General features: G+C 45.7%; 1 non-coding gene across 1 annotated transcript; it reads left to right on the top strand.

Annotated features, from left to right (window-relative positions):
* Positions 1–5,566: 5,566 nt before the first annotated feature.
* Positions 5,567–5,638, top strand: trnag-ucc (transfer RNA glycine (anticodon UCC)). Its single transcript has one exon. It is a non-coding gene; the product is annotated as a tRNA-Gly (tRNA).
* Positions 5,639–8,868: the final 3,230 nt, after the last annotated feature.

The raw sequence follows: 8,868 nt of genomic DNA on the forward strand, positions 1-8,868 counted from the left end.
GCCTGTCCACCTAACTTCGTATCATCGGCAAACTTCGCTAGAATGCCCCCGGTTCCCTCATCCAAATCATTAATATATAATGCGAACAGCTGTGGCCCCAGCACCAAACCCTGCGGGACACCGCTCGTCATCGGCTGCCATTCTGAAAAAGAACCTTTTATCCCAACTCTCTGCCTTCTGTTAGACAGCCAATCCTCAATCCATCCCAGCAGCTCACCTCGAACACCATGGGCCCTCACCTTGCTCAGCAGCCTCCCGTGTGGCACCTTATCAAAGGCCTTTTGAAAGTCTAGATAGACCACATCCACTGGGTTTCCCTAGTCTAACCTACTTGTTACCTCTTCAAAAAATTCCAACAGGTTTGTCAGGCATGACCTCCCTTTACTAAATCCATGTTGACTTGTTCTAATCAGACTCTGTCCTTCCAAGAATTTAGAAACCTCATCCTTAATGATGGATTCTAGAATTTTACCAACAACCGAGGTTAAGCTGATTGGCCTATAATTTTCCATCTTTTGCCTTGATCCTTTCTTGAACAAGGGGGTTACAACAGCCATCTTCCAATCGTCCGGGACCTTTCCTGACTCCAGTGACTCTTTTAAGATCTCAACCAATGCCTCTGCTATTTCCTCAGCCACCTCTCTCAGAACTCTAGGGTGTATCCCATCGGGGCCAGGAGATTTATCAATTTTAAGACTTTTTAACTTTTCTAGCACTATCTCTTTCGTAATGGCAACGATACTCAACTCAGCCCCGTGACACCCTTGAATTTTTGCGATATTACTCATGTCCACTGTGAAAACTGACGCAAAGTCCTTGTTAAGTTCTCCTGCTATTTCCTTATCTCCCATCACTAGGCTTCCTGCATCAGTTTGAAATGGCCCAATGTCTACTTTTGCCTGTCGTTTGTTTCTTATGTACTGAAAGGAACTTTTACTATTATTTCTAATATTACTGGCTAGCCGACCTTCATATTTGATCCTCTCATTTCTTATTACCCTCTTTGTTATCCTGTTTGCTTTTGTATCCTTCCCAATCTTCTGATTTCCCACTGTTCTTAGCCACTTTATAGGATCTCTCTTTTTCTTTAATACATTTCCTGACTTCTTTTGTCAGCCAAGGTTGTCTAATCCCTCCCCGGTTAATCTTTCTGTTCTTGGGAATGAACCTCTGTACAGTGTCCTCAATTATACCAACAAACTCCTGCCATTTTTGCTCTACTGCCATCCCGGTTAGCCTCTGCTTCCAGTCTATTTTAGTCAGTTCCTCTCTCATGCCCTCATAATTACCTTTATTCAACTGTAACACAATTACATACGATTTTCCCTTCTCCCTTTCAAACTCCAGACTGAACTCGACCATATTATGGTCGCTACTTCCTCAGGGTTCCCTTACTTTAAGATCTTTCATAGAGTCTGGTTCATTGCAAAGCACTAGGTCCAGAATAGCCTGCTTTCCTGTGGGCTCCATGACAAGCTGCTCCATAAAGCCATCCTGTAAGGATTCCATAAATTCCCTTTCCTTAGATCCACTAGCAACATTATTTACCCAGTCCACCTGCATATTGAAGTCTCCCATGATCAATGTAACCTTGCCTTTCTGACATGCCACTCTATTTCTCTAAATACGAAATGCTGCTTTGTGTGCAATAAAAAGTGAGGCGGGGCATCAGGAGACCAATCCACTCAGTAAAACTCGGTATTTTATGACTTCTCAATTCTAATATTTCCCTGCAAAATTTCCAACAAAACAACAACGAAATTTAGAGTCAAGAACTATTATGGCACGTCAGCTGATTTCTAGAGCGCATCAGGCTGTTGGGATGATGGTATAGTGGTGAGCATAGTTGCCTTCTTAGCAGTTGACCCGGGTTCGATTCCCGGCCATCGCAAGCTATGCATTTTAACACCACTCCACAACCAAAAGAGCCGATCGATTCAGTGGGAATGAAACACCTCCGTCTGCACATTACATTGAATCTGCCAGTCCTCTGGAGTGCAGACACAACTTTGAAGTTGAGGATGTCCCCAGGAGGATTAAGGAGTCAAGTCGGTCACTGTTCAAAGAAACTAGAGTCATGGCAGAATTCCTTGGTTTTCCATCTTATTTCGAAAGAAATGTTTCCAGATTTCACTCATTTCAACATTACTCTCATTTTGTTTTTTGTCAACTACAGCCTAATATCAAGTGAAATGTGGGTGGACAGTTCACAAATATCGAAACAACGTTATTTATCATATCGAATCGGTAATGTTATTGTTTTAATGCAGGTCAATAATAGGAGGAGTGGAGACCAGCTGCTTTTATATTTCCAGTATGAGAAAAGGACACGATAAAACTCTGAGAGATGATAGAAATGACCACACAGTGAGTGAAAGTTTAACCCAGGATAAAGTTAAAAATCACACGACACCAGATTACAGTCCAACAGCTTTATTTGGAAGCACAAGTTTTAGGAGTGCTCCGAAAGCTACTTGGATGATATCCTGGTATTGTGTGATTTTGAACTTTGTCCTCCCCAGTCCACCACAGGCTCCTCCATGTCAATTTCCGAGATAGTCATCATGGATTTGTTAAGGGAAGGTCGTGTCTGATGAAGGTGACTGATTTTCTTTGAAGGAGAAAGAATGGATGGAGTGTATCCGATGTAGATCAACCTGATGATAAGAAGGACCATAAGACGCAGTATTTATAGCAAAAGGATTACAGTTTAATGCAGCTGAAATGATATATTAAACACATTTAGGTTCAGCCTTTCATCTTTTATAATGGGTTTACTAGTTTCCGTTCTTTAATATAAGAACCTCAGAACCTTTTTAAAGTTACGTTGTCGAGATAACTTCAGGTTGTCTAACAAGAGATGCCATCTCAGCTCAGCCAATGCATTAAAGGTGTGAGGTTAAAGTCTGTCTGTGTCCCAATCTTGAGTCAGACTGGTTCTAGCCTCCCAGTCGGAGAGCACTTCAGCGCTCTGGGACTTATCGTCTCGGACCCCTGGGTGACAATCCTTCAAGGCAGACTATGGGACAGCCAACAATGCAAAGTGGCCAAGCAGAGGCTGATAGTCAAGTTCGGTACCCATGGGGATGACTTTAACTGGGCACTTTGGTTCATGTCACACGACACGTGACAACACTGCACTGTATACTATTTCACGGACACTCACAAGCACACGCACACACACAAAAGCACACTCCTACCGACCCACACACACATGCATACCCTCTCTCAAACACAAGCTTTCTCTCATAAACTCACTCAAACACTTCCACATTCACAGCCACTCACGCACCTTCTCACAAACTGATACCCCAGTACACTCACACACATGCAGCTACACACACTCTCACAGACCCGCATATCCCTACATGCACACACACACAGACACACACACACACACAGCCACACACACCCACACATGCACCCACACACACCCACACGCATGCACCCACATACGCAGACACACATACACACACAGGACACACACCCACACATGCACCCACACACACACACATGCAGCCGCACACACACGCATGCACCCAGACACGCAGACACACACACACACACACATACACACACACACAGCCCCCCCCACACACACACACATACAGATTCCGGGTTCTCATGACTCTCAGCTAGAGATGATCATTGCCTGCAGACCCGAACTTCATCCCCCCACTACACCATGAAGGGTAACACTTGTTCATGCCCTTACAAAGCCGTCTGTGCCCTCCCTTGACCCCGTCCTTTCCATCTTGCCCACCGCCCCTCCATGCTCCTCTACCTCCTTCCTGCGCTGGGTTGCTCTGACAATGTCAATTTCACGTCCTATGTCAATTTCACTTCCTATGTCAATTTCACCGCACTACATTTTCTTTTTCCCCTCACGAACCGGGATCACCCGACTCTGTGCTTGCTGACCCCACCCCCTACGTTTGCCCTCCCGGATAGCACTTTGTGTTTCGTTGGACCCGCGGGAGGAGCTGCGGACGTTCTGCTTCAACCTGAGTGGATAACACTGTTCTGCTCGCAGACAGGGAGGTCTGCAGATGCTGGAGCCCGAAACATCGATTTCCCTGCTGTGCGATTCCAGCAACACACTCTCGACACTGTTCTGCCACGACCCTGTCTCGTTTCCACACAATCCCATTCATCATTAAGGCGCCACGGCATCCCAAGGACTTGGGACCCATGGGAACTAAATGATGACAGCGGCCTCAGCACTCTGCACCCCCTGACCTTGGAAAGCCCATCTTGGTTCAGGTTACCTATCTAGGGCAGGGAGGGTTTTGCGTGCACTGCCTTCCCACATCAGTGGAAGCGACCTTCACTAAACAGCTGCCCATGACTACCCCTTGCTGTGAAGTTAAACATCACACAACACCAGGTTATGGTCCAACAGATTTAATTGGAAGCTCTAGATTTCGGACAACCACCTGATGAAGGGTCAGCGCTCCGAAAGCTAGTGCTTCCAATTAAACCTGTTGGACGATAACCTGGTGTTGTGTGATTTTTAACTTTCTATACCCCAGTCCAACACTGGCATCTCCAAATCATGCCCTCCTGTGAAAACCCCTTACTGCTGACTGACACCTTCCACCCTTCTACAAAGTAAAAGAGAAAACTGCAAATCTATCAACGGGATCGAACTTCAAATTAATACATATTCCTCGAGAGGGTTCTGCTTCCCGAACTGTTACCCGGAATTCCCTCCTCTCCACAATTACTGCAGCGTGGCCTCAGTCTAATGGTTCCTCTGTTTTTGCCGTTTTTGTTTTCTAAGAAAACTCTTGAGAAGTTTTAGAAACTGAAATAACTGCAGAATTATGTGGGGCATGGATAGGATAAATAGATAAAGTCTTTTCCCTGGGGTCGGGGAGTCCAGAACTAGAGGGCATAGGTTTAGTGTGAGAGGCGAAAGATAGAAAAGAGACCAAAGGGGCAACGCTTTCATCCAGAGGGTGAAACGTGTGTGGAATGAGCTGCCAGAGGAAGTGGCGGAGGCTGGAACAATTGCAACATTTTCCAGGCATTTGGATGGGTATATGAATAGGAAGGGTTTGGAAGGATATGGGCCGGGTGCTGGCAGGTGGGACTAGATTGGGTTGGGATATCTGGTCGGCATGGGCAGGTTGGACCGAAGGGTCTGTTTCCGAGCTGTACATCTCGATCTCGATGACTATGTCTACGCTGTAAATCAGAAACCAAACCCGAAGTCGGTGGTAAAGCTGTATGAAGAGAAATCAGAGTTCACGTTTCGGTCCGGTGAACCTTTCTGAGAACTTGACAAGTTTTAATTGTGTGATCGTTCCAGGGTTGCCCTGGGATTTTCGTGCTATTTCTGTTATTGATTGATTTCAGATGATGAGAAATCCGAAATGCTGCTTTGTGTGTATTAAAAAGTGAGGCGGGGCATCAGGAGACCGATCCATTCAGTAAAACTCGGTCTTTGATGACTTCTCAATTCTAATATTTCACTGCAAAATTTCCAACAAAACAACAACGAAATTTAGAGTCAAGAACTATTATGGCACATCAGCGGATTTCTAGAGCGCTTCTGGCTGTAGCGATGGTGGTGTAGTGGTGAGCATAGCTGCCTTCCAAGCAGTTGTCCGGGGCTCGATTCCCGGCCATCGCAAGCCGTGCATTTTAACACCACTCAACAACCAAAAGAGCCGATCGATTCAGTGGGAATGAAACACCTCCGTCTGCACATCTCATTGAGTCTGCCAGACCTCTGGAGTGCAGACACAACTTTGAAGTGGAGGATGAAGGAGTCAAGTCGAGCACGGTTCAAAGAAACACGAGTCGTGGCAGAATTCCTTCGTTTTCCATCTTATTTCGAAAGAAATGTTTCCGGATTTCACTCATTTCAACATTACTCTCATTTTGATTTTTTTGAACTACAGCCTAATATCAAGTGAAATGTGGGTGGACAGTTCACAAATATCCAAACAACGTTATTTCTCATATCGAATCGGTAATGTTATTGTTTTAGGTGCAGGTCAGAAATAGGAGGAGTGGACACCAGCTGCTTTTATATTTCCAGTATGAGAAAATGATTCGATAAAACTCTGAGAGATGATAGAAATGACCACACAGTGAGTGAAAGTTTAATCCAGGATAAAGTTAAAAATCACACAACACCAGATTACAGTCCAACAGCTTTATTTGGAAGCACTAGTTTTAGGAGTGCTCCGAAAGCTACTTGGACGATAACCTGGTATTGTGTGATTTTGAACTTTGTCCTCCCCAGTCCACCACAGGCTCCTCCACGTCAATTTCTGAGATAGTCATCATGGATTTGTTAAGGGAAGGTCGTGTCTGATGAAGGTGACTGATTTTCTTTGAAGGATAAAGAATGGATGGAGTGTATCCGATGTAGATCAACCTGATGATAAGAAGGACCATAAGACGCAGTATTTACAGCAAAAGGATTACAGTTTAATGCAGCTGAAATGATATATTAAACACATTTAGGTTCAGCCTTTCATCTTTTATAATGGGTTTACTAGTTTCCGTTTTTAATATAAGAACCTCAGAACCTTTTCAAAGTTACGTTGTCAAGATAACTTCAGGTTGTCTAACAAGAGATGCCATCTCAGCTCAGACAATGCATTAAAGGTGTGAGGTTAAAGTCTGTCTGTGTCCCAATCTTGAGTCAGACTGGTTCTAGCCTCCCAGTCGGAGAGCTTGTGGATGAAATTACGGCACATCTGGATAATAGTAACAGGATAGGACAGAGTCAGTATGGATTTATGAAGGGGAAATCATGCTTGACTAATCTTCTTGAATTTTTTGAGGATGTAACTCGGAAGATGGACGAGGGAGATCCAGTGGATGTAGTGTACCTGGACTTTCAGAAAGCTTTTGATAAAGTCCCACACAAGAGGTTAGTGAGTAAAATTAGGGCGCACGGGATTGGGGGCAAAGTACTAGATTGGATAAAGAATTGGTTGGCTAATAGGAAACAAAGGGTAGTGATTAACGGCGCCATTTCAAAATGGAAGGCAGTGACCAGTGGGGTACCGCAGGGATCCGTGCTGGGACCGCAGCTTTTTACAATATATGTAAACGATATAGAAGATGGTATCAGCAATAACATTAGCAAATTTGCTGATGACACAAAGCTAGGTGGTAGGGTGAAATGTGATGAGGATGTTAGGGGATTACAGTGTGACCTGGACAAGTTAGGTGAGTGGGCAGATGCATGGCAGATGCAGTTTAATGTGGATAAATGTCTGGTTATCCACTTTGGTGGCAAGAACAGGAAGGCAGATTACTACCTCAATGGTATCAAATTAGGTAAAGGGGCTGTTCAGAGAGATCTGGGTGTTCTTGTCCACCAGTCAATGAAGGCAAGCATGCAGGTACAGCAGGTCGTGAAGAAGGCTAATAGCATGCTGGCCTTCATAACAAGAGGGATTGAGTATAGAAGCAAAGAGGTGCTTCTGCAGCTGTACAGGGCCCTGGTGAGACCACACCTGGAGTACTGTGTACAGTTCTGGTCTCCAAATTTGAGGAAAGACATTCTGGCTATTGAGGGAGTGCAGCGTAGGTTCACGAGGTCAATTCCTGGAATGGCAGGATTGCCTTACACGGAAAGACTGAAGCGACTGGGCTTGTATACCCTTGAGTTTAGAAGACTGAGAGGGGATCTGATTGAAACATATAGGCTTATGAAAGGACTGGACACTCTGGCAGGAGGGAACATATTTCCGTTGATGGGGGAGTGCCAAACCAGAGGACACAACTTAAAAATACGGGGTAGACCATTTAGGACAGAGATGAGGAGAAACTACTTCACCCAGAGAGTGGTGGCTGTGTGGAATGCTCTGCCCCAGAGGGCAGTGGAGGCCCAGTCTCTGGATTCTTTTAAGAAAGAATTGGATAGAGCTCTTAAAGATAGTGGAGTCAAGGGGTATGGAGATAAGGCTGGAACAGGATGCTGATTAGGAATGATCAGCCATGATCATATTGAATGGCGGTGCAGGCTCGAAGGGAAGAATGGCCTACTCCTGCATCTATTGTCTATTGTCTATTGTCTAGCACTTCAGCGCTCTGTGCCTTTCGGTCTCGGACCCCTGGGTGAAAATCCTCCAAGGCAGACTATGGGACAGCCAACAATGCAAAGTGGCCAAGCAGAGGTTGATAGTCAAGTTCGGTCCCCATGCGGATGACTTTAACTGGGCACTTTGGTTCATGTCACACGACACGTGACAACACTGCACTGTATACTATTTCACTGATATGCACACACAGAAAAGCACACTCCTACGACCCACACTCTCATGCATACCCTGTCTCAAACACAAGCTCTCTCTCATAAACTCACTCAAACACTTCCACATTCACAGCCACTCACGCACCTTCTCACAAACTGATACCCCAGTACACTCACACACATGCAACTACACACACTCTCACAGACCCGCATATCCCTACATGCACACACACACAGACACACACACACACCCACACACACCCACACATGCACCCACCCACCCACCCACACACACACACATGCAGCAACACACACACAGAAACTCACACACGCATGCACCCACACATGCAGACACACTCACACAGGACACACACCCACACATGCACCCACTCACACACATGCAGCCACACACACACGCATGCACCCACACACGCAGACACACACACCCAAAATTGCACCCACACACACACTCGCGCGCGCGCACACACACACACACACACACACACACAGGCACACACACCCAAACATGCACCCCCACACACACACACAGCTCCCCCCCCCCCCCACACACACACACACACACACTGATTCCGGGTTCTCATGACGCTAAGCTGGAGACTATCATTGCCTGCAGATCCGACCTT

The sequence above is a fragment of the Chiloscyllium punctatum genome, chromosome 15 (genome assembly GCF_047496795.1).
Source record: "Chiloscyllium punctatum isolate Juve2018m chromosome 15, sChiPun1.3, whole genome shotgun sequence".
Lineage (NCBI taxonomy): Eukaryota > Metazoa > Chordata > Chondrichthyes > Orectolobiformes > Hemiscylliidae > Chiloscyllium > Chiloscyllium punctatum.